This window comes from Canis lupus, chromosome 26, assembly GCF_011100685.1.
Source record: "Canis lupus familiaris isolate Mischka breed German Shepherd chromosome 26, alternate assembly UU_Cfam_GSD_1.0, whole genome shotgun sequence".
Classification (NCBI taxonomy): domain Eukaryota; kingdom Metazoa; phylum Chordata; class Mammalia; order Carnivora; family Canidae; genus Canis; species Canis lupus.
Window position 1 is genome coordinate 5,392,410 of NC_049247.1, and position 26,139 is coordinate 5,418,548.

Here is a 26,139-nt window from a genome sequence, read left to right on the forward strand (position 1 = left end):
TGGGAGCAGTGTCCCTCAAAAGACATTGGTTTTGGGATCCCTGGGTGGCTCAGCGGTTTAGCGCCTGCCTTTGGTTCAGGGCGTGGTCCTGGAATCCCGGGATCAAGTCCCACATTGGGCTCTCTGCATGAGTGTGCTTCTCTCTCTGCCTCTCTCTGTGTCTCTCATGAATAAATAAATAAATAAGTCCTAAAAACAAACAAACAGACATTGGTTTCTCCCTCACATGCAGGACTTATCAGTGCCTTTAATATGCCCAGTGTGCATCTCTAAGCTGGGATGAGAACATGTAGTTTTCCATGGAATCCCTTCTTCAAAGGCATCTTTGTGCTTCAATGAGTATGGCTCATGCTTGGTTGGTGATGAGGACTGTGGAGCACTCAGAGAGCGGAGTGTACAGCAGTTATTACACCACCTCTCTGACCCTTGCCCTCCAGCTGCAGGTAGGAGGGAACAGCTATCTGGTGTGGCTGGAAAGAAGATAAAAACCCAGCAAGCAAATGCGTCAATCAATTAACAAAGCATGGGAAAACACTTAGAAAAACAAAACTCTACCCCCTAGTGAAGAATGGGTTATCAGGTTAAACAGAAGGGGAGCCTGAGGAATAACACAGGCCCTTGAAGTTCTTTCGGAAGACCATCTGGAGAGTATGGAAATAGAGCGTTCAGTGCGGAGAGGTCAGGAGAAAGCAGCAGAATCAGACAAGTTTGCCAATACAACTAGATGTGTTCATTATCCATTGTTGTGTAACAAAGTACCACAAAATTAGCAGCTTGAAATGACACGCATTCGTTGGTTCTTTGGGTCATGAGGCGGGACGCAGCTTCGCAGGTTCCTCTGCAAGGCTGCTGTAAGTGTCGGCTCATCTGGAGGCCCAACTGGGGGTGGGTCTGTTTGCATGCTCACCCGGTTGTTGGCAGGATTCAGGTCTCTGAAGGCTGTCAGGTAGGGTAACACTGTTATGGGCTGAATTGTGTCCCCTCCAAAATTCACTTGGTCAAGTCTAACCTCCAGCCTCCAGAATGGAGAAATAAAGTTTAGTTGTTTAAACCCCTTCATCTGCCGTGTTTGCTATGCTAGCCCGCGCCGACTAATACGCCGGCAGTCCCAGTTTGCAAGAGGATGAGAGTTTCAGTTTTAAAACCAGTATAGTCCTGGGCAGGCCCGGGGTTTCCAAGGACGTGGGGCAAATCGGAAGGAGTCGGCTACCCGGGCTGCTGGGCTGAGGGCTCCCGGTTCTTGCTGCCCGCCAACCAGGGGCCACTGTCGGTTCTTAGCTGGTCATTGCTGGAGTCCACCCTTGGCTCTCTCATGGGGGCTTCCCACAGGGCCACCCGCTTTGTCAAAGCCAGCAAGGAGCCACAGGTCCCAGCAACGCTCCAGGAGAGGTGTGAGTGCCAGGTGGGAGGTCATAGGGACCACCCAGGGGCGGGGCAGCTACCCTTGCCGTCGTCCAGATTTGCTTGCGACTCTTAGAGATTGTTCAAGTCATAATAACAGTTAACATTCTGTGGTGCCTACTTGTGCCAGGCAGTGTTCTAAGGATGCATTTAATCCAGTACCGGTCAAGGAAAGGTTCGCTTTTGCCTTTTGCTGCAGTAAATGACCCCAGAATCTCAGCTAAACAATGACAGGTTTATTTATTTATTTATTTATTTTTAAATTTATTTTATTTTTTTTGGTTTTTGGCCCCTGGTAGGTCAGAGCAAATAGGTCTGCCCTGGGTAAACAGAGCAGTCATCCTTGGAAGGGAAGTGAATGTAGCGAATCATGGTGCGTTAGGCACAGGCTCTTAAAGGGACACATACCACTTTCATTGGAGTTGTGTGAACACACATACATTCAAGAGGGTGGGGAAATGCAGTCCCACTGTGTGCTGGGGCCGAGAACTGGAAAGCCAGCAGCTGGCTGAGGGGACACCCACTCATGACCATCCTGCATCCTCCACAGCTGTTATGAGTAGGTACAGTCATTAAGCACGTTTTTCAGAGGAGAAAGCCAAGGCTCAGAGCGGGTAGGTAACTTGCTCAAGGACATACAGTGTTTAAGTAGCTAAGCAAGGACATCATTCCACGTCCTGGAGAAAACCATCACATTTCTCATTCATTCTGTCTGTTTAGGGGCTACTCTGGGACTTGTGAGCGTGCACGTAGGCATGCATACACACACACACACACACACACACACACACACACACACACACCCAGACTGCACAGCAGGGTGCTGGTTTGGAGCATGCGGGGCTGTGGGAGGGCCCTTCCAGCCTCCCCTTGTTCCTTCTGCTGCTCAGCTGAGATCACTGTGATTTCCTGTTACTTTGTAATAATTTATGGCAAATCTAATGTGCCCGCCGCTGCATGAGCTCATCCGAATCCCCTTCTATTGTCTGAGCCTCATACCAGGAGACGTCCTCTGAGGGCCCTGGTATCATCACTCGGTGATTTATGGCGCCAGCTTCCCCGCCAATTGAGGCCGACCCAGTTGGAGGCTCGCCGCGCTCAGGAGAGACGGCAGAGAAAGATCTGGTCGGTTTGTTTTATCCCCAGAGGAGAACAAACCTGAGGAGCGAGGATTTTCAGAAGGCTCAAACCAGACAGCGCGTTACATTTTCTGCTGCTGTGTCCTTACAGAAACCTGGCTGGGCTACAGATGGCTCACAGGCATCCCAAGCTGACTGTGTTTAAAATTGACCTCCAACCTGCTCCTCCAGCCACCTCCCCGTCTCTGTGAATGCCAACTACACCTCCCATCGCCAGGCTAAAAACTTCAGAGTCATCCCTGATGCCTCTTGTTCTCATGCTCATTACAAAACCCTGTTGTTTTTATCTTCAAAATAGAACCAGAGTCTGACCACTTTTCACCACCCCCCTGTCCACACCCTGGTTCACACCACTGTCATCTCTTGCTTGGACTGGTGCAGTAGCCTCCTTCCCGGAGTCCTGGCAGACACCTTGGCCCACATGATAGATGAAAGCCAGAGGGATCCTGTTAAAATCCTAGTCATGGCTGGCTACTCCTGTGCTCGAAGGCCTCCCATGATTCCCACTGGCCTCAGAGTAAAAATGAGTTTTTGCTGTGAGCTCAGAGGCCCACATGCTCTACCCCCCTTCCCTTTCTGCCTTTACCTCCCAGGGTTGACCCCTGTGCTCACTCAGCATCACCCACACCAGCCTCCTTATAGTTCCTGACATTTATCAGGCACATGCCAGCCTCCAGGTCTTGGCGCTGGCTGTGCCCTCCTCCCTCAGATTCTTGTGGCTCATCTCTCATCTCTTTTAGAAACTTGTACCTCCTGGCATTCCCTGCCCTTGCCCTGGTTCGTCTTCTGTCCTTAGCACTTACCAGTATCTGACATATATATCTGATATACATCTAAAATACATATTTTGTATGTATTTTATTTTATTATTTTTATAGATTTTATTTATTTATTCATGAGAGACAGAGAGAGAGAGAGAGAGAGAGAGAGAGGCAGAGACACAGGCAGAGGGAGAAGCAGGCTCCACACAGGGAGCCTGATGTGGGACTCGATCCCTGGACTCTAGGATCAATCCCTGAGCTGAAGGCAGGTGCCAAACTGCTGAGCCACCCAAGCGTCCCTAAAATACGTATTTTTTTTTTTAAATACGTATTTTTAAATGCATGTTTCCCCTGCTACTTGAATGCTAGCATCTATAGGACAGGGAATCTTTCCATGTTGCTCAGTGCTGTATCCCTTGAACCTAGACAGCGCCTGGTACATAGTCGGTGCTCACTAAACTTTCACCGAGTGTGTGAATTCAGATGAGTTAAGCATGATCCTGAGGGTTCTCTGGGTCACAGCAGAAAGCCAGGCTGCTGTATACAGTCCAGTGATGGAATCGGGAGAAGGCAGAGGGGCCCCGGTGTTCCCGCCCACGTGGCCAGGGCCTCTGTCTCAAGGTCATCTGCAGGGCGGGGGTGGCCATGGTATTTCCCCCCTGGGATCGCTCTGGGGCTCAGCAGAATGGGTCTTTGTAGAGCACCTGCTACGGTGCCTGCCCCCGGCAGGGCAGAGGCTAACGAGTAGCCAGTTTATCTTGTTCCGTTGAGCCAGTGGGAGGGAGAGGGTAAAGGATACGCACCCCATCTCCCCGGAAGCAGCAGTCCCGCCCCGGCTGTGCTTTAAAGCAGAAACCTCTAAGAACTGCTTTGAGTTGCACTTGACTCATTAACAAAACCATACATTGTTCGTGTCTGTTGGGATCCAAGTTGACAGCTATTAACCTCGATTTTGCCGTTGTCTCCTCTACTGGGGAGGCAGCACGTTCCCTTTATAAGGTCTCAGGTGTTGTCTCCAGCCCTCAGAGCTGGCCGGCTCTGATGGCCATACCCGCGGGCCGGCGGCTGCAAGGCCCGAGGCCAGCGTTAGAGCGTGCCCCGGCACCGCCAGCCTCCCCCGCCAGCCTCCCCAGGCCTCTTCCCTTCTGTCACCAGTCCTCCCGTCCTAGCAGGATCTTTGCACCTGCCAAGCCCACCTCCCAGCGTGCCTTTCCCTTCCCTGTTCACAAGGCCATTCTCGCCGCCCTGTCTCTCGCATCTCAGCCATCCCCGGTCCCCAGGGGAGGCCTCCCTCGTCCCCGTCCCCGAGGCGAGCCGGGCATCCTCATTAGGGCTCAGCTGCCCTGCACGCGCTCCGAGTCTCCGCCCGCCCCACGCCCCGCGCCGCCCTGCTCGGTTCCGGTTCCCGGTTGCTGCTCCAGCACGCCCAGCGCTGCTGCCAGGGCGCCGGCTGGCAGACACTCAGTAAATATTTGTGGGATGTATGAACAAGCGGCCCACACTTGGTGTCTAGTAAACAATGGCTTCTTCAAGCAAATAGCACAGTCTGGTGCAGGGAGCGTGCGTGTGCCCCGTGGCCACCGCTCCCCGCCGGCCCGTTTTCACGCCTTTCCAGCTCCTCCCCGTCGGGGCTGGGGGTGTGGACGGGCTGACTCTCCCACCCTTTGACTTCGCCTTTAGCTGGCGGCTCTCCCCTAGTCCCCAGAGACCTTGCTGGGGGTTCCTGGCTCTCCGGCCCTCCTCTGTGGCCTCGGGGAGAGCCGCTGAGTGGCAGCTGGCCCGGGGGAGGGCGACCGAGCCTGAGGCCAGGGCCAGGGGAGCCCCCGGAGCGCCGGGCCCTGCCGCTGGCACGCACCAGCCACCTCCACGCTGCTGCTTGGCGCGCTGGGCTTCTGTGGCTGTTTGTTACACAGCTGGTCGGGGCGTTCAACAAAGGGCTGCTCGGTGTTCGAATGTGCAGCCTGAGAGCAAGAGAGGCGTCCAAAGAAGGCACCCAGCGCCACGTCTGGCACCCAGTAGGGATGCTCCCTTCCCCCACTTCCTCCCAGCAGTAGTGGGTGATGGAGGCCCATGTTTGGACATCTTGGTAACCTTTACGTGGTCGGCACTGGACTGTCATGACAGGTCACCCCAGCTGCCTTTGGTCACACGGGGCCCATCGTTCCCTCATTCTGTCCTGGCCAAGACTCTCGTCCCCGCGGTGAAGAGGCCCGGGTCTAGCAGAAGCCACTCCACAGTCCCGACCGTAGATGACTGCCCTCTGTGACAAACTGGAATGCTCTCTCTATCTGACTTGACTTCTATTTACTATAAATAGTCAAATAAGATCTCCCCCTCCCCTTCACGTGCAAAAACCATAATTATTTCAGTGCGATTCCCTGTCACCAGCCCTTTCAGAAGACACAATTAGTGCTGTCTGGGGATCCAATATTTCATGTTTGTACACAGTGATTGTTTCAGCAGAGAGGGTAGAGCAGGAACCTGGACCCGCGCGGGTCTCCAAGACACCGCTGCTCAGCCCCTGCGATGTAGAAGTGGGATTTTGCACAGCAAGCCGGGCCCTTTGCTTCCATCCTCCTCCCCACTGAGGTGTGCTCCCAGCCTGGTGGTTTCCAGGACTCGTGAGCACAGAGTCTGGGTCAGGCATGTGCAACTACAGATTTTGTAAGACGTGGTGGGCTTCCAGTGAGCTGGGCATGTGGGTTGGAGCCATATCCTGTTCCAGGGCCTGTCTCCGGCCACGGTGCTCAAACCAGATTTCCCAGAGGCTCCTGAAGTATTGCTGTTAGCCACCTGTTAGCAGGTGGGTGCTGTATCAGCTTCTCACTTAGACAGCCAGGCTGAGTGTGTGTAAAAGAAGGGGCAGGGCAGCCCCGGTGGCCCAGCGGTTTGGCGCTGCCTTTGGCCCGGGGTGTGATCCTGGAGTCCTGGGATCGAGTCCCACGTCGGGCTCCCTGCATGGAGCCTGCTTCTCTCCCTCTGCCTGTGTCTCTGCCCCTCTCTCTGTCTGTCATGAATAAATAAATAAAACCTTAAAAAAAAATAAAAGGAAGGGACAAGGAGGCAGGATGCTACAAGCTGCAAGTCTGTGCTTCCACGTGGCCCCCTGTGCCCTCACTCAGGCATAACCTCAGCCAAAGCAGGGCATTCCTCTGCACCCTGTTTCTTTGAAATAAGAGATCTTGGCTACTACTCGTCAAAGATGCAGATGCCCATGGGCTCCCATCCAGGGCTCCCCTCAGTGAGGGCTTCTGATCAGTTTATTCTAAAATTGCAGCCCTCCTGTCTTAGAACAAGTTTCCCGGGAAGCAAAGACTGAGACAAGGATCCTTACAGGGGTGATTTATAGGGGAAGAAGAGGCACGGTGGAGCCCAGAAGTCTAGGAAGCGAGTGGTCCCAGCTGATGAGCAGCCTCAGCCCGGTCCCACGCAGGGCCCTGGGCTTTGGAGGGTGTGCTGCACCAGCGTCAGACCCTCTGCAGCCAGTGGGTCAGCATGTATGTGTGTACGTGTTACAGTGGGAGGCTTTTGCTTTATTTTATGGTAAAATATACATGCTGTAGGCTGAAAATTTGTTTCCCCTGGAAAATTCATATGTTGGAATCCTACAATATGTGTCCTTTCGCATCTGGCTTGCTTAGCCGTATTTGTGAGGTTCATCCATACTCCAGCTTGGGTTAACACTTGTCTCCTTCTCTCCCCCCACTCCACTTCCCATATGTATTTTAAATAGACTTTAATTTTAGTTCTGGGTTCACAGCACCTTCATTCCTTTATATGGCCAAACAATATTCTATTGTATATATAAATCACATTTTATCTGTTCTTCCACTGAAGGACACTTCGGTTGCTCCCACCTTTTGGCTACTGTGGGTGGTGCTGTCATGAGCATAGGTGTGCAATTATCTGTTCATGTCCCTCCCGGGGGGCCCAGGCTTCTGTCCCCCCACCCATGGTGCCAGTCAGTGGGAGGGCGGGTACACCTGGGTGAGTAACCCCTGGCTCGGTGAGGGCTAGTCCCCAGGGGGTGAGGCAGCCGAGCCCCTCACAGCAATGCTCGGAGCAGCCAAGGAAAATGAGGGCTGGCCAGTAAAGGGACCTGGGGATGGGGTACTGAGAGGTCTCCCACACTTCCCACCCCTCACCTACCTCTGTGGCCTCACAAGGACTTCCCACCTTGATATGTGCAGTAATGCACTTACTTCCTTGCTGTCTGGCTCCCCTGCCTAAGAAGTGAGTGTCAGGAGCCCAGCACTGTGTCTGTTTTGCTCCTGGCGTGTAGTAGGGCTCAGTAGGCATGTGATGAATGAATGAATAGCCTGTGCTAAGCATTGCGCCAAGCGTTCTGTGCACACAATCTCTTAGAACTCTCACTGTAGGGGATCCCTGGGTGGCGCAGCGGTTTGGCGCCTGCCTTTGGCCCAGGGCGCGATCCTGGAGACCCGGGATCAAATCCCACATCGGGCTCCCGGTGCATGGAGCCTGCTTCTCCCTCTGCCTGTGTCTCTGCCTCTCTCTCTCTCTCTCTCTGTGACTATCATAAATAAATAAAAATTAAAAAAAAAAAAAAAAAAGAACTCTCACTGTAAGTCTGTGATCTCGGCACTGTGATTACACCTCTTTCACAGAAGGGGAAACTGAGGCTGGGGATGTTCAGTGAATTCCTCTATGTCACGAGGTTTATGAGTGGCAGAAGAGGGACATGAGCCCAGGGTTCCCACACTTCCGAGTGCGTGCTCCCAACAGCTGAGACACTTGGCCCCTTTACATTACAGAGTGGACCTGTCAACATGCGCTTCATTCATACTAAATCAACTGTGTGGTTGGAGAGAGAAATTTCAAAATGCAGACAACTGCCTAGTGCTGATGGACATTTGGGCTCTTTCCCCTTTCTGGCTATTTCAGGTAAAGCCAGTCAGGATGTTCCTGGTTATGTCCACTAACAAAGGTTAGCGCTCGTTTCTCTTGGGAGAATATCTGGGAGTGTGATCACTGAGTCATAGACCAGGCACATAGCCACTGACAGTTTTCCAAAGTCATGGTACCAATTTTCACTGCCACCCGCAATGTCCGGGAGGTCCAGCTGCTCCACATCCTTATCGACACTTGGCACTGCCAACCAGAGCTACATATTTTTGAGGTAACATGGCACCCAAACATTGTTCCAATGTGTATCTGTCAGGGTCCCATCAGGAAAATGGAAGCCACTCTAGGTGTTTCAACAAAAGGAACTTAATGGGGGATCCCTGGGTGGCGCAGTGGTTTGGTGCCTGCCTTTGGCCCAGGGCGCGATCCTGGAGACCTGGGATCGAATCCCACATCAGGCTCCCGGTGCATGGAGCCTGCTTCTCCCTCTGCCTGTGTCTCTGCCTCTCTCTCTCTCTCTCTCTGTGACTATCATAAATAAATAAAAATTAAAAAAAAAATTAAAAAAAAAAAAAAGGAACTTAATGTAGAGAATTGTCGCATAGGTGATGGGGGGGCCGAGAAGCCAGGAGTCAGCCCAGTGATCGGCAAAGGCAGGGAGCCACTGGCATTGCTAGACCAGAGGGACAAATGAAGGAGGCAGTGGTACCAGAATTAGAGATGAGGGTCCCCCAGGGGAACTAAAGCTTCAGCAGAGCATTTTGGCAGGAGCCGGAGGTATGGTAGAGATGGAGAAACCAGCCCAGGAGGAAAAGCAGGAGAAATACCCTGGGTACTCCCTTCCTCCTGCCTTCCAGTTCCAGCTGGCACCTCCCATTGGCTGACCCTGGGTGGAAGCCAGCTTATTGGACAGCCCAGCAAGTAAGGGTTATCCTCAGGCAGGCACGGGCAGGCTGCAGGGGAGCCCCTGGCTGTGCTGCTTCCCTGGGATGGTCCCAGGTAATGGTAATTTAAGAGACTTCTAAGGATAACTTTGATTATTTTAATTTTTAAAAGATTTTATTTATTTATTCATGAGAGACACAGAGAGAGGAAGAGACACAGGCGGAAGGAGAAGCAGGCTCCTTGCAGGGAGCCCGACGCGGGACTCCATCCCAGGACCTTGCAATCATGCCCTGAGCCAAAGGCAGATGCTCAACCACTGTGCCACCCAGCTGTGCAGATTATCTTAATTTGTTAACTGATATTTAAAATCTGGCTCGTTATGGTGCTCACTCTCAGGCCAAGTGTCCACTGGTCTCATGAGACAGTCCCTGCCCAAGATGCCTAAGAAAGCAGTGAGCTACCCTTTTCCTACAGAGGACTGAAGGGCCCTGGCAAGGAGCCTGGGCTGAAAGGCACCTCCCCTCTGACAGCTCTGTGACCTGGGCCAAGTTTCTCAGCCTCTCTGAGCTTCAGCTGTAATGACTTAGTCTACATAAAGCTCTTAGAGCAGACCCGGGCACACAGTAAACACTCAAAATAAATATTTCTTTGCTTTTCTTTTGTGAGCATCTGGGGTGGGTGCCCCCGGCACTTTTCACAACCGCAGCATGCATGAGCCCAGGCTCGTAGCTTTGAGGGTGAGGATATCTGGTATTAAGTAAAGGAACCCTCACAAAATGGACAAGTAGCTCCAAAATCTTCCTACAGAGAAGCAGCAGATGGAAGATAATTCTGGTAACACAAGAGCAGGTGAGCTGCAAGAAAACAGCTGAGTAATATAGAAGTTCATGTGCATAATTTACAAGTTAAGAGATATTCATATGGTGGGGGTTGGTGCTTAACATTTATTTTTATTGTCATGGGGTATGATCAGAAGTGTCTGGACCACTCTGGTATGGACTGACCTTCAAGAAAAGCAGGGTCGCAGAAGCCAGCCTTCATGGGATTTGTTAGAATGTGTTTCCGACTGCTAGTCGGTACCTTGAGTCATGCGCAGCAGAATTTTTGCTGGTACACAGTTCAGCTTTAAAAACATTTTTTTTGAATAGTTACACATTTATCGTAATGCGTACGAGAGAAAAATAAAATAGCACATATGCCTTTGGGCGATATTGGTGGAAAAAAAATCTTCCCAAAGACCTACAGAATTCCCATGTGTCCAGTATTTGTACATAAATTCTTGTGAAGTGTGGCCTCAGCTCTGTGTGAGCAAATATTCAGAGGAATGAACTTAGTGAGAACAAGAAAGTGGTTTTTACGACTGCCTATTGTTTATGGAGATGTTCTGTGTACCAGAAGCATTAAGGCACTCACAGAAGTGATGCCCGCCCACTCCGGTTTGGAGGCTGGGCGGGAGGGAGGGGCAGAGGATGCCTGTGTCTGTGGTGGGAGGAGGAAGGTTTTAGCTGGGTCTGAAACCTTTTATTTCTGTAAAAAGAGAGATCTGAAGTAAATTTAGCCAAATGTTAATATGTGTTTAATCCGAGCAGTGGGAGATATACAATCTGTTACATTATTAACTTTACCCTTTGTGTGTTTGAAATAGTTTGCTATTTCCAAAATAGGGAGAAAGTGAGTTTGGAATAGGGAGGGAGTAATAAATGTTGGAGTTTAGTTTGTTACTTGAAATATTTTTCCCCAAGAGCAGGATACCGGACATGTTAGAAGGATCTGAATCACACTCTGTACACATGCATTCAACATATACAAGTATAATGGGGTCCTTCTGTTACAACCTCGGTGATCAGTGCTAAGCCTTTGGGAACACCCTCAGAAAAGATCACTTCCTGGGCACCTGGGTAACTCAGTGGTTGAGCGTCTGCCTTTGGCTCAGGGCGTGATCCTGGGGTCCTGGGATCGAGTCCCACATCGGGCTCCCTGCAGGGAGCCTGCTTCTCCCTCTGCCTGTGTCTCTGCCTCTCTCTGTGTGTCTCTCATGAATAAATAAAATCTTTTTTAAAAAAGATCACTTCCTTTCAACCAAAACAAGACCATCTGGAGGCTATTCCAACCTCCCATGGAAACCTGTGACTACTCACTTTAGTGCCATTATTAATTAGGGAAATCTTTGATAGAGAACCTCAGTAATGGGGATTTTTAAAAAAATAGAAGTTCACTTCTCAGAGGTAAGTAAGCAAAATCAGGAAGGAGTTGTGGCTTCCCTCTTGTGGTCTAAAAGGGCTGCTGCCGCTCCAGCCATCTCATCTGAATTCCAGCCAGCAGAAAGGAGGAAGGCCAAAAGATGACCAGTCCTCTTCCCTTTAAGGATGCTCCCCAGAAATTAAACATACCTCCTCCGCTTACATCTCAGGGGCCAATGCTGAGTGATTTGGCCACACCCACCGGCAAGGGAGCCTAGAAAATGTCATCGCTTCCTGCCAGCTGTGTGCCCAGCTAAAAGTCAGGGTTTCTATTACTAAGGAAGAGGGGCCACTGGATACTGGGGAACAACTAGAGTGGGCTCTGCCACAGGGATGTGGGGGTGGGAGGCCTGCCTCCCAAGGAGGGTCCTGGGCCTTTGCCCTGTCACTGCCTCCTCCACCCCTGGAGCTCAGGTGGGGACCTGAGGGCCACCGCTGTGGACTTCCATCCCAGCAACGCTGCTAGGCCTGCCCCACGGTTCTTTGCTACATTCTTTGGTTGGCTCTAACTCCAGGATTTTGCTTAGTCACCCAGAACATGTGGAGCAAATTCAGGAAACTTTCAATAGAAATGAAAGCATTTTTTTTACCCCTCCATAAAAACAACAGGTACTCATTTTAGTAAACAGAAAAGAGAAATTGAAACGTGGAAAAGTAAAGAATTTACTTCAAGTTCCACCATCCAAAGACCATCAGTACTATAACTGTGTGAGGATGCTTCCTTCTAGGCTTATATCTACATATAATTGCCACATCTTTTTAGCCCGGTTAATAATCACTACGGTGCATATGCTTTTTATCTGATTTCTTCCTTTAGCATTGTCACGAGCTCTTCACCCTCGTTGCAACCCTGGTTAACGTGGCCTGCCTTCTGTACCAGCTGGTGGCTGGTGTCTTGGTTTGGTGGCATAACAGGGATAGTCCTGTTTCTTCTCCCTTTACTCCATCAGACCCTCATTTGAGCAAGATGTTTCTACGCCTTTTGCCTTGGGGAAGGGGTATAGCAGACAGAGCCTTCAAGTCACCTTCTGGATTTTGTTTCTCAAAGCCTCAAGCTTTGAGAGCCCCTAGAGCACAGGTTTCCAAAGTGGGGTGGCCCAGGGGGTGCCCAGGAGGATGCGCTGGGGGGTGGAGAGATTATTCCCAACAGAATTCCCCCCAACTGGCCCCCTGTTATCTGTTTGCACAACCCATTCCATCTCTCTCTCTCTCTCTCTCTCTCTCTCTCTCTCTCCCCCTCTTGCTTTCCCCCACCAGGAGCTGGAAGCCAAAAATTCACCCTTCCAGACCTCCCGGAAGCAAGGGTAGCTAGGGGAGAGGTGAGCTCACCTAGCTAATGAGAGGTGAGCAGAAGCTGGCCGGCAATTTCTGGGAGCGCCTTTGCTTCTCCACCAGCCCCACCCCCGTCCCTCCCCCTTCCAGCAAGCACCTCACCCCGTAAGAACTGTCTGTGGCCAGGAGCCGGAGCCCCCCAATGCTCCAGTGTCCCCACCATGCCCCGTTGCTCCCCGTCACTGTGGCCAGTCACCCACGGTTCCTCACTCGACTGTCAGCTCCAGGAGGGCAGGAAGGGGTCTCTTTTCTTCAGTCCTTTGTTCTGTGGGGCCCAGACCAGCACCTGACGCAGAGCCAAGTGCTTAGTAATCTTTGTCGAATGATCCATCTGCCAGGAGCTGCTGCCTTCTGTATGCTCGGCTTGATTAACGTTTGATGTTACCTGCTGGGTCCAGGTAGGCATTTCATTTTACGAGCCCCTGTTACACTGTAGCTTTTTAGTCTGTCCAAGTGGAAAGAATAATAATGATTCCCGACCTCTGAACGAGGTGTTAAGGGCTCCAAGCCCCAGCAGAACTTAGTAAGAGCAGAAGCTGACAAACTCGTCCTGTAAAGGGCCACACGATATTTTTGGGTTTCTGGGCCACATTGTCTTTTGCTTACGACTTCTCAACTTTACCAGCGTAGCAAGAAATCAGCCGCAGACAGTATGTAGTGAATGAGCCTGGCTGGCCGCGTGTCAATAAAACTGGATTGATAAATCGCAAGCACTGGGCCTGAGGGCTGTAGTTCGCTGGCCTCTGGTTTAGAGCTTGGAATCTAGAACCAGACAGTCTGGGGTTGAGTCGATTCACTAGTGGCGCAACTTTGGGCAATTGACTTAGTCTTTCTGTGAGTCAGTTTCCACATCTCTCAACTAGAGAGGGTGGGTCATTCCAGGTCCAGCAGGAGCCGGTGTTTCCCTCGGGTGGACCAGTGAAGGCTCCCTTCATGGAGGTGGGCAGGGTGCAGGGTAAAGGGGCTGGCAATCGCAGGTATGGTTTTCTCTCCTGGGTCTGAGGGGGTGGACGGAAGAAACGGCATTATAATCCTGCAGTGAGCACCGGAACCACAGACCAGGAGCCTGCCGGAAAAGCTGTGGTCCTGGAAGACAGAGCTGTTGCCAGAACTGATGAGACGAGAGAGACCTAGAGGAACGGACACCCCGGCCTCTCTCTCTTCTCCTGCCCTCCAGAGTCTTGCTGCTGCCTCCCCCTGGGAAACCTGGCCAGAAACCGAAGTGGGAGAGACTGGGTCAGCCTCCTGGTGCACCCAGCCCAGTGGAGTGTGGCTGCAGGGGCAGAGAGGGTATCCAGCACCCAGGCTGGTAATGACCTGATCATTGTGATTTTATTTATTTATTTATTTATTTATTTATTTATTTATTTATTTATTTATAAGATTTTGTTTATTTCAGAAGGAGACAGAGTGTGGGAGCTGGCGCAGAGAGAGAGGGACAAACAGCCTAAGTGTTCCCAATGCGGAGGCTCCATCCCACAACTCTGAGATCGTGACCTGAGCCGAAACCAAGAGTCGGCCACTCAGCTGACTGAGCCACCCAGGTATCCGTCTAATTCTGTTAAAAACACACCTATCTGGAGCACCTGGGTGGTGGCTCAGTCGGTTAAGTGTCTGCTTTTGGCTCAGGTTGTGATCTCAGGGTCCTGGGATTGAGCCCCGCATTGGGCTCCCTGCTCAGGGGGGAGCCTGCTTCTCCCTTTGCCTCTCCCCTTGCATGTGCTCATGCTCTCTCTCAATCTGTCAAATAAATAAAATCTTTAAAAAAACCCCACACCTGATGTTTGTGTATGCCATGTTCATAGCAGCGTTACTCACGACAGTCACAAGGGGAAGCACCCAAGCATCTGTCAATGAATAAAGTACATGAGCAAAATGTGGTCTGTGGGTGCAGTGGGGTAGTACTCAGCCTTGAAAAGGAAGGCGAGTCTGACACCTGCTGTCACATGCATGAACCCGGAAGACATGGTGCTGATGAAAGAAGCCAGTCACAAAAGGACAGATACTGTAGGATTGCGCTTACTTACACGGGGCACACGGAGAGTCCCATTCTTAGAAGGGCACATCCATAGGTTCGAGGCAGACATGAATTTTGGAGACTCCGTCCACCCCAGGCCCTGGGGTTGATGTGAGCCCATCAGTGCTCTGCGCTTGCAAGAGTTCTGTGCACCTGCCTGTGGCAAGTGCCAGAGCTGCCATTGTTATTCCACAGGAGAAATAGAAATCCCCCTCTTGTTTAAGCTGCTGCTTGTGGCGGGGGTGGGGGGGTGGGGGGTTCTGGTACAAGCTGCCAAATAAAAGCCTGTCAGGGCTGTGCACGCTCTGTGCCGGAGGCTGGCCAGAAGCCTGCCCCTTGCGAGGATCTTGCTCCATCCACAGCCCCCTCTCCTTGTCCCCACCCCCCACCCCCATTCAGCTGCATAATTCAGTGGGGAGGGCACAAGCTCCCAGTAAAACAGAGGAAGCTGCTCCCATTCTGGCTTTCCAACAAGGAGGGCTTAATGAGGCAATTAAGCAGAACTATTTTCTCTTTATCTCCCTCTCCATCTTCCTGAGCCTGTCAGAGCATGGAGCCTGGAGGGCCCTCAAAGATGAGGGGATCCTGTCCCTCTCCCCCACCACCCCCCAGCTTCAAGAATGGGAGAACAGGACTCAGAGAGGGACCAAGGTCACACAGCAAGTGGGCAGGACTGCCAGAGCCAGCACGCCCAGAGCCCCAGGACCCTGGCAGGTGAGGGGAGTGGAATGGGGATGGTAGTGGCTGGAAAGCTCAGGGCCCGGCCAGAGAGCCTGGTCACTGTGAGGTGCCTCCACTGTACCCACGTGAGGGTCTCGGACCCAGTGTGAGTCCCTGTCCCAGCTGAGTTTTCAAGAGAAACTAAATCCACGTTTGTAAGGCATACCATATAGTAATTCAAAGTTCTAGAAAACCCAGTATAGGCCAAACAAAGAGGTCCTTGCTGAAAATGCCTGCATTCAGATATTGCAATGCCCATGGTGAACACAGACAGCCCAGAGGGTGGATGGGGGAGGAGTGCAGGACCCAGCATGGTGGACACCTGGCTTCTCCTGGTCCCCTGAGTACTGAGGTGGGATTTTTTAAAAATATTTTATTTATTTATTCATGAGAGAGAGAGAGAGAGAGAGAGAGGCAGAGACACAGGCAGAGGGAGAAGCAGGCTCCATGCAGGGAGCCCGATGTGAGACTCGATCCCAGGACCCCAGGATCATGCCCTGGGCTGAAAGCAGATGCTAAACTGCTGAGTCACCCTGGCGTCCCGAGGTGGGATCTTTTTGGACTGCATACATTACTGTTCTCTCCAAGGGGTGTGTAGTAGCCTGTCATGCACTGCACAAGGGCACCCATGAAGAGGTCATCATAGGTGATTTCAGGCTCATGCTGGCTTGCTTGCTTGGTCGCTTATCCTGGAAGAAGCATCCACCACCTGTGGTAATGCATCCACCCAGAGGAGCTACTCTTTCTAATTCTCACAATGATGCCAGGGCAGTTTGGGTCCTCCAAGAAGATTCAAAGGGGGATTAGATGTGTGAGAGGTTGATTGGGGGAAATAGCTCTGAGGGGGGAAGGGGAGGAGGAGGAGGCTGGAGAGCCTTCAGGCTGAGATGCTGGCCTGACCTCCGTGGAGGAAAAGGGTGGAAGGAAGGTCAGGTAGGAGGGGCTTCGCAAAGTCCCAGGGAAGTTTTATACAGGCTGATCTTGAGTCCTGGAGCCAAGGCGCACCACCAGGGGCATCCCACATCCTAGCAGAAGGGCCTGTGTGTCACTTCCCTTCTGTGCTTAGTCGTTGGCGGGAGCCCCTGGCGATGCAGTGTGGATCCAGAGCATAGCACCAGGGCTGTCAGTTGACCACTTGCCCACAGTACAAGAGCCATGGGGCTCATGGTCAAGGCCACCACGCATGCTGCATGCTGTACTTGCTACCCGGTGCCCTGGTCTGTGAAGGCATGCAGGCCTGGGATTTATTTGATGTGTTATGCTTCAGGGTAGCCACGTGAGCAAATTTTGCATCAATATCACAGTAAATCTGAAAGTGCTGCAACGTAAGAGCATCTGTTGTCCTTGAAAGCTCCTTTACCCTGCAGGGTGACACCTCATGCCCAGGGGGAGTACATGGTTTTAGGGAGATGTATTCATTTCTTGTGGCTGCTGTGACAGATTGCCAGAACCTAGTAGCTTCACACAATACATATTCTTGTATACTTCTGGAGGTCAGAAGTCTAAAATGAGTCTCATGGGATAAAAATCATGGTATCTAGCAGGGCTGGGTCCTTCTGGAGGCCTTCGCTCCTCGAATCTTCTAGCTTCTAGAGGAGGCCTGCATCCCTTGGGCTGTTGCCCCTCCTCTATCTTCAGAACTGGCAACAGCTCCTCTGTTCTTTGGGGGGAGGACCTTTCCTGTCTTAGTCCTTATTCTACATGAGGTGACTGTCCTCTCTCCTCTCCAACTCAAGGATAAGCTTGGCTCATCAGAGTGGCTCATGACCTTGGCCAGGCCAAAGAGAGCTTCACCTGGGATTTGGGGTGGGCTTTTTTTCTGCAAGGTGGGTAAGTCAATAAAATGAAAATCTGGAGCTGCTTGTGTTCCTCCTGCCTCCAGGTATGAAGACCTTGCTTGAGAATGAAGTCGGCAGAGAAGAAAGGCGAATGGCTATTGACCTTGAGACCTGGATCCAGCTGTACCTGAAGCTAGCTAGACAGGCCCTAAAATTTTCAGATACTGAAATCAGAAATCCCCCTTTTGGCTTAGGCCAACTCAAACTGACTTTGTAATTCTTGTTACTAAGAGTCCTGACTGGTCTTCCCTTCTCCAATTTTGAATATCCAGCCCTGCAGAATTAACACACTAAATTCATATCAGCCTTGCTCGCTTTTCTTCCTCTCCCTTCTCTTCCCCCACCAGCTATGCTATTGGGTGATACATCCTAATGTATATTTAACAGTGGCTCAAAATCAAATTAATTTAGATTGGTTAATAAACTGTAACATCCGTTTCTAAATCAAGCTACATTTTCCTCTTGAGCAACTAAATTCATGCCTGTTGGTTTAATTTGTTGCTATTGTAATCCTTTAACGCTGATGAAATTATGGAAAGGTTTCTAGTGAAATTATCCAGATTTGATTAGGGTTGGACATATTAATATTTTTCCTTCCCAGCAGTCTTTGGAGAAGGATTGGCTAAGAGCATGCAGGTTCCACATGCTGTGGACTGTGATCTCAGAAGGCAGACTCATTCTGTCCCTTGGCAGATAATCCTTCTTTGGGTGTGCATTTATTGAGTGCTGGCTGTATGCACAGTCCTGGGTGTTAATGTTTTCAGTGGAGGCTCTGACAGAAGAAGAGCTCCTGGGAGCCTATGGAACGGTTGTGAGGGATTTAGGAATGCCTCCCTACTGCCCCACCTCTGGTTGTGGTGGGGCCTCATGTCTTGTTCACTGTAGCCCCAGTGCCACCGGAGTTGGGGCTCACATACAACATGATTTGACCTTGAGCTTGACCCTGAAGAATTTCCTGCTGACAAATCCCACCTCTCGACAACCCCATGGCAACCTGGCACAGGTGGAGGCAAGAGAGGAGGGAAAGGGAGAAGGTCCAAGGGGACCCAGCCACACAGAGAGGAGTGAAACCATGCAGGTGGGTCCTGCCCACACTGCCCCCTCCCCCCCACCCCACTGCTGGGGTTGCCCCACCCACCTGCTAACTCTATTTGTTCTGGAATGTGCCAGGCCTCGCCCCAAATAGCACATAATCTGCAGAGGAATCTGAAGTGTGCTTCCAGGTTCTCTACTTCAGGAAAGAGTGGGCTGGGCAGGGGCTGGGAGCTAAGAGTCACTGGATGAGGTCAGGCAGAGAGGCCCCATAGGAGGTTCCCCCACCTTGATGTGCAGCTAGTCTGTGGGGAGGGGGCTCCACTCACTGGGATTCTGGTGGGTGATTCCTGAACCTGGCAGAGTTCTCTGGAAGGGCTGCACCCCGTTCCTCCCCCCGGTGAGTGGTGAGCTGTGTGGGCAGAGTCTCTGTGCTAGGCTGGGTGCCTTTCTAATCCCCTGGGGGATAGAGCCAAGACCCACTCCCCAGCCTTTGGCTGTGGGCTCTCCTCTGCGGGCATGCCCTTTCCTTGTCTCTTGCCTGCTCCCCTTCATGCCAGGAGCCCAGACTCGAGTCTCTTCCTTCTCTGAGAAGCTTCCCCTTCTCCTTGGAATATGCTCTCCAGGCCCTGGGTGCTTCCCCTTCATAGGGTCAACCACAGTGCTAATTCAGAATGGTGAGATTATTTCCTTGTACCCAGCTCCCCTCGACCCCTGCCTGGCTGCAAAGTCAAGGGGAAGAGGAACCCCGCATTTGTAACCTGGAGTTGCCCTGTGGCCACAATGTGTTTAGTTGCCCTTGCACAGCTTTATGACTTTTAACAAGTTAATTGGGACCATTTAAAAAAAAAAAAAAAAGATTTATTTGAGAGAGAGAGAGTGCGTGAGAATACAAGCTGAGGGGAGAGGCAGAGGCAAAGAAATCCTTAAGCAGATTCCTCGCTGAGTGTAGAGCCAGATGTAGGGCTTGATCCCATGACCCTGAGATCATGGCCAGAGTCGAAGACAAGAGTTGCTGTTCAACTGACTGAGCCACCCAGGCACCCTTCATTGGCATTATTTTAAAGTTAGGAGATTTCATATGAAAATCGGGATTTGGGGCCTCTGTTTAGAAAATCAGAAGATTTGGTAACCTTGGGCCCTACATCCCTACATGAGGACAGTTGGCAGGAATTGGCCTTTAAACAGGGCAGGTGCTCTCTTGTTTGCCACACTCTCCACCAGCCCCTATTGCCCACACCCAAGCTGCTTCACCTGTTTAAATTGCTTGTCTGATCTCTGTAAATTGTGTGTTTCAACCTCTTGTCCACTCCTTGCATCCCGGCCTCTGTGCCTTTATGTCCAGTTAATCCTCGAAACAACCTGGTGGGACACATAGTCCACATTTTAAAGACAAGAAAAGTAAAGTTTAGGAGAGGTTCATACCCTTCCCAGGATCACACAAGTGAGTGGCAGAGACAGGATTTGAAGCACTGATTATCTGGTTCCCAGACTTGCAGTCCCTCCACAGCATCCCAAGCCTGCATCAACAGGGATGGAGAAAGCTTTTAATTTACAATGCCACCTATATTCTGGTCAGAATTCCTGCTCACTCCATGTAGAGGTGGAGATCAGAAAGTCAGATGCTCAGAGGGGTACACAAAGGAGGTGTAGGGGTGACCAGCCTTGGTCAGGGCCATCTTGGCTGGGCTGAGAATCTTTTGCAGGGCCCCTGATGTCTCCAGGACTTAAGAGGCTTAGGGCCCCAGCCTCCAGACCCAGAATCACCACCCACTCTGCCTTACATGTACACTACCACTGGTCCCTTCCTCCTGGTGTTTGGCTATTTACCATTCATTGGTTAAAAAAAGAAAAAAAAAGTATTGACCACCTGCTCTGTCCCAAGCCCCATACAAAGCCCTGTGTAGCTTCCACAATGAACTCAGAAATGACTCCGAGAGACTAAAAGAGATGAGTTCTCCCACCTTCTAGAACATCAGCTCCATGAGGGCAGGGCTATTGCCTATCTTGTGCCCCTGCTGTCGTCTCCCACAACCTAGAACATTCTCTGGCACACAGTGGGGGCTCAGCAAATGTTTGCTGAACGAAAAACAGTGCGGTAGCATCTTTCCCTACATTGGCTGATGGGAATTCTCAAAAGGAGCTCTTCTTATTATCCTTCCTTTTGAGGGGAGGCATCTGAGAGGGGAAGGAATGGCCTGCTTTGCTCAGCCTCTCGAGGCAGGGCCAGACGCAGAACGCAGAACGTGGGCCTCTTCTGCAGGCCCCTTCTGCATTTCCTTTTCAGCAGGCAACTGGAGTTCTTTCTTTCTTTCTTTCTTTCTTTCTTTCTTTCTTTCTTTCTTTCTTTCTTTCTTTCTTTCTTTCTTTCTCTCTTTCTTCTTTCTTTCTTCTTTTTTCTTTCTTTCTTCTTTCTTTCTTTTTCTTTCTTTCTTTCCTTTCTTTCTTTCTAACACAGCAGATTTTCAGAGCCTCTGGGTGATACCCAGTGACTAAACAGATGGGTGGAGAATAAATGTCTCTTGTCACAGCTCAGCAAAGTCCCCCCCCCAGGACACTCTGGGTGGCTCACCTCTTTGAAAGGGGGCCTCACCCCTTCTTCAGAAAGAGCTTCATTCTGGAATGCAAGCAGCATGGAGGAGTTGCTCCTGGAAGGGAATTTCGACATTCATCAGACGTAATTCTTTCCTTAAGTGAAATATTTAAACAGAGCTTCAAGGAATCCAACAAAAGAAAATGAGTTTTAGGGGAAATACACACAGACACACACACACACACACACACACACACACCACATTCTTTCCTCCAAACATAAGCTGGAAGGATTTTATCTGCTCTCAGAGGGAAAACTTGAGAGGTTTAATTTAAAACTTGGGCGGGCTCATGGCTTTTCAATGGGGGTGATTGTGCCATAGTCAGAGAATGAGATAATAAGAAAACGTTTTCGAGCCAGTGTTTGGTTTGGCTTCAGAAATTCAACCCAGCGTTCTTCTGAGAGCTTGCAGGCCTCGGGTGTAGCTGGGCTGGTGTCTCCCCTGGTCTGAGACCAGGTCTGCAATGACGCTTATACCGCCCGAGGCGCCCAGGGGACGCAGGGGAGGGCTTGGGCGCCGCCAGCTCGGCCCAGGACGCCCAGGACCCCACCGCCTCGTTACCTGGAACCCTGGCGACTGCGTAAAATAAGGGCTGAGCAAGGCAGGAGGATGATCCGCCATCATCTGGAAGCCCCTTGACAGGACAGCATCTTCCGATTTGTCAGGGTTCACAACTCTCCTCCTGTCTTCATCAACCCACTGGATGGAAAATCCAAACCAGCCTCCCCGGGGTGCAGGCTGCTCGGTGCTGCCTTCCTGGGATTCCTCCCCTGTGGGTTTTATCAGGTGGAAATGAGCAAAAGGACCGTGCAAACGACGACCTGCTTCTCCCCTTTGCTTTGCCTCTTTATTCTGCTCCAGGCTCTCTTGGGAAAATGCTCATTTCTGTGAGAACGGGCCTTCCCAGAGCCCAAACGCGGGGAGGAGGGAAACCCGGTAGGAGGAAAGAAAATGGGTGGCTTTTGTTCTGGAAAGGAGCCTTTTCAGGAGGGAGAGCCTGCTTTGTGGGTGGCTGGGCAGGAAGGGAGCTGTGAGGTCAAATCCTTGCTCCACAGGGTCTCCGGATGTTCTCAATTCAGAGGCAGCACATCCCTCCGGGGAACCTGGGTCACCCGCGGCTGGTCCCACCTGCACACCCCCTGCTGTGAACCCCAGCTGAGAAGGTAAGGCCTGATCTCAGGGAGTGTGCCTCTCAAAGGGCTGCTCACCTGTTCTGCAACTGGCTGCTGACTTTTGGAGACCCCCCAAAGGCTTCCTCTACTCAAGAATTCGCCCCCGAGCCCCACCCCTCAATGTACCTTAGGACTGGCCCTAACTTCGCCCCCAGCTCTCCCCCAACAACACCCATCCTTAACCCTTAACCTTACCCCCTTCTGAGGCCTGGGGAGCTGGAGGTGCACTCTGGCTCTCTTGGTGGCTGCCCCATTGTCCCCTCAGCCCCTCAGCCCTGCTTGGATCCCCTGAGCCAGCCTGCCCTCCGGGGCGATGCCAGCATCCCCGAGTGATGACACGACGACGACGACGGAGAGCTACGGCTGCTGCTGCGAGGATCCTCCACGTGTCAAACCCGCCCCGCCCTCTGAAGCCCACGTGGCAGCAGGATCACCCCCCCTCCCCCCCACGGAAGGCTCCAGGGCAGGATTCCCTTGCTCGTCTTTGGCTTCTGCCAGCAATCCACAGCATCCTCGGCTGCATCACTGGCTGTCCTCTCTCTGGGTCCCTGTGCCGTCATCACACGGTCTTCTTGCAGATTTGCCAGTCATTGATTTCAGAGCCACTCCTAATTCAGCAGGATCTCGACTTGATTTAATACCATCCACAGAGACCCTGTTTGCAAATAAGATCACGCTCACAGGTCTGGATGGGCATGGTTGGGGGGGGGGGTGGATACTATTCAGCCCCATAGACTCCGCCTGGGCCTATACTGGGTTGTACTTTCTGTGCTCCCCCCCATCCTCGGAGCAACCTGCGGCCACAGGCACAGCTAACATTCCCACGGTGCCGATGAGAGAGTAGGGGCTCAGAGCGGTTCAGTGGCAGGTGTCCGAGGTCACGCAGTTGGAGCAACAGTGATGCTGTGATTGGAACTCAGGGCAGCCTGACCCTGGAGCTGTCTGGCTCTGTGGAAACCTCTTGAATGTCTGGCCCTCCAAGCACTGAACCCAAGAGCAGCCCAAGTGAGAATCCTCTGGTTCACAAGCTCATTTCTTTGGGCCACTTGTTTCTAGAGCCTCTTACTAAGCAGTTGGCCCTGACCAGCCCATGTTGGGGGCACAAGGGATGAAAAGTTTCTTTGGGCAAATTTGTGGAGACAGCACAGAGTGGCGGGTGCTAGGAGGGCCTGCTAGGGGCTATGACATCTCCTCTGGGGTGAAGCGATGTCCTGGAACAAGATAGAGGTGGTGGCTGCACAACCTTGAATGTGCTAACCTCACGGAATTGTGCACTTTACCACACTTAATTTTATGTGACTTTTACCCAGGATTTTTTTTCTGTCTTCATATTTTTCCTTTATCTAAAAATCTCACCACTAGGAGCACCTGGGTGGCTCAGTGGTTGAGCATCTGCCTTTGGCTCAGGGTGTGATCCCAGGGTCCTGGGATTGAGTCCTGCTTCGGGCTCCTCGCGGAAGCCTGCTTCTCCCTCTGCCTGTGTCTTTGCCTCTGTGTCTCTTATGATTAAATAAATAAAATCTTTATAAGAAGTAAAATAAAATCTCACCACTAGAGTTAGTCTTTGGTCTTGAGGTGTTCTAAAGGCCACCATTGGGGTTTCTTCTTTTGTTGGAGATGTGGTGTCCAGGGGGCCCTAGTTAAAATGTAAGTATGTCTCCTGGGAGGTGGGGAGAGGGTGCCAAGCTATTACCAGAGTGGGGGCTGGGTTATCTCATTGGCCAGGTGTCACTGTCCAAAGCACGGGGAACAGGGTGCCAGACAGGTGAGCTGAACTGGTGTTTCTGGGAAAGGAATAGAGAAAGAGGGAGGGCAGCTAGGAGGCAGAATGTTGAAGTCCACCTGCTTTCCCTGTTTCAGCTGCTGGTGGGTCCTGCACATCCCCTTGCTCACTCCATCAACTGTCCCCAGGCCCCTGCCCTGCCTGCAGGGGCGGGGGGGAGCGGGGTGGCTGAACTGTCAGCCCCGGGAGCATAGCTTCCTGTGTATTTGCCGAAAGGCCTGATACAGCAATAGCTCAATTTTATTGATCGTGTCAATGGCAATAATTCAAGAAAGCTATTTAAATTCACGGGAGGAAGCCAGAGCAATTATCCGCGTCTGCATCAGATTCTCCATCATTTTTGTTGTTGGCTATTGAGCGAGGAGACAGACATTTTGTGTAAGGCTGATGTGGCAGCAAGGGGGCTGGTGAGGGCTGGGGTTTTGTTTGCAGCCTGGAAAAAAAAATCATAATCAACAGTTCGCCAGATATAAATCTATATGCACAAAGGTTTACGGGGCGTTATCACAGGGCGTGCGGGCACCCAGCGGTTTAAATTCATTTTGTCCCTAATCCCAGCCAAATCCCCTTGGCATATTCCCGCAGTCCCTATTTCAGCACATAATAACATTGTGATTTGTGATGGAGCAGGTGATTTTTTTTGCAGTCTTTCCCCTGTAGTTAAACTTTAATGAAAGCTTAAATCACACCGGAATTCTTGCGGGTGACAAGCAGATGAGATCAGTAGAAGGCACGGCGAGTCTGGCTGGGTGGCCTGTGAGGTTGGGGGGGGTAGTGAGAGGGAAGAGGACCCCACCCCTGCCACCACAGTGCCTTGCACCCCATCACACAGCATCCTCTCTGGGCAGGAGTCATGATTAATTCAGCTCTAAATCCCTGGCTCCTGGCATAGTGCCTGGTACACAGCAGGTGCTCAATGAATAATTGAACAAATGAATGAGCTGGGTGGGTTGTTGACTTTACGTGGAAGTTGACCAAACGCTATTGCTCCTGGATGTCATGATGCCATGGTATTTTCTCTGTCTGTGCTGGACATCTTCTATTTGCATCTGCAGGTCTGCTCTCCACCCGTTTTCCATTCTGATCTATTATATCCCCTGGGGTCCTCAGCCCTCTGGCATCTAGGGAGAGCCAGCCAATGGGAGGCACCAGCTGGAGGCTGGAGGCGGGTAGAGAACAAGGATGGGGTACTTATGCCCCAGCTGTCTCTCTGCCTGCCTCCAGTTGACCAGTTGACCATGTCCCTCCTATTGGGAGGCTCCTGTCCTAGAGCCGGACTTTAGATTCCAGTAATGCCCTCACCCTTACCCCCTGCAGGTGCATTAGCCCTTCCTCAGTGTGCTGTTGGGGTTGGGGGCAGGCAGGGGAGAGGTTTACCAGGCCCTGCCCACACTTTTACAAATAGTCATTTTGTTAGCTTTTCTCAATTTCCCTCTGAGGGTGCCTTGTTTTTTATTGGGATCCTAACTGACACCATATCTAAGCCATTATGTTCCAATGATTATCGTTTTAAAATAAATTCACGTGTTTTCACTCAAGTACCGACTTTGCTTTGCTGCAAGTCAGCAGTTCTCAAAAGGTGGTGACAGACTAGCAGCCTCCGAATCCCCTGGGAAATGCAAATTCTTGGGCCCCTCCCAGACCAGCTGAGTCAGACACTCCACAGGTGGGCTTAGCTACCTGTGTTTTCACGAATCCTCCAGAGGATTGTTGACTCACAATCAAGCCAAGAACCACTGCTTGGATAATTCCTGCAAATCATAGGTTTGGTGTGTGATCCACATTAGTGGTTGCCTTCCCAGTATCCATTTTCCTTTCTTTTCTTTTCTTTTCTTTTCTTTTCTTTTCTTTTCTTTTCTTTTCTTTTCTTTTCTTTTCTTCTTTCTTTCATTTCTTTCTTTCCCTTTCCTTTCTTTCATTTTCTTTTCTTTTTTCTTTTCTTTCTTTCCTCTTCTTTCTCTTCTTCTTTCTTTCTTTCTCTAATAAAACCACAATTTTGTATAGGATAGCAGTATGCCCAGTTTGAACTCCACCTTTCCCTCTGCAAATAGGGAATTGACACAGTTCTGGCCAATGAAATATAAGTGGGTGTCTTTGGTGGCCTTTCTGAGAAAGCTCCTTAAAAAGTAGAGAGGAGCACCTGGGTGGCTCATTTGGTTGGGCATCTGGCTCTTGGTTTCAGCTCAGGTCATGGTATCAGGGTTCTGAGATCAAGCCCCATGTTGGGCTCCCCACTTGGCAGTGAGTCAGCTTCTCTCCCTCTCTCTCTGCCCCTCTCCCTGCTCACACTCTCTCTTTCTAAAATGAATGCACAAATCTTTTTTTTTTAAAAAGTGGAGAGTAGGGACCGGGAGCAGAA

The 26,139-nt window shown here is 51.2% G+C and overlaps 3 long non-coding RNA genes across 5 annotated transcripts in view; 2 read left to right on the top strand and 1 right to left on the bottom strand.

Annotated features, from left to right (window-relative positions):
• Positions 1–17,643, top strand: part of LOC111092645 — a 42,519-nt gene extending 24,876 nt beyond the window's left edge. For 2 of the 3 annotated variants that reach the window (XR_005379094.1, XR_005379096.1), the window contains exons 3-4: positions 13,664–13,933; positions 14,024–14,287. This is a non-coding gene — a long non-coding RNA (uncharacterized LOC111092645). Of the gene's footprint in view, positions 1–13,663; positions 13,934–14,023; positions 14,288–17,243 lie in introns of those variants that run through there. The other variant, XR_005379095.1, reaches the window with a different exon arrangement.
• Positions 17,644–18,351: 708 nt separating this feature from the next.
• LOC119866119 lies at positions 18,352–22,367 on the bottom strand. The gene is made up of 3 exons (XR_005379093.1): positions 22,193–22,367; positions 21,387–21,595; positions 18,352–20,879 (listed from the first exon to the last, which is right to left on the bottom strand). It is a non-coding gene; the product is annotated as an uncharacterized LOC119866119 (long non-coding RNA).
• On the top strand, positions 20,634–23,429 carry LOC119877580. Its single transcript, XR_005379092.1, has 3 exons — positions 20,634–21,761; positions 21,881–21,988; positions 22,263–23,429. It is a non-coding gene; the product is annotated as an uncharacterized LOC119877580 (long non-coding RNA).
• The last annotated feature ends 2,710 nt before the right edge of the window (positions 23,430–26,139 follow it).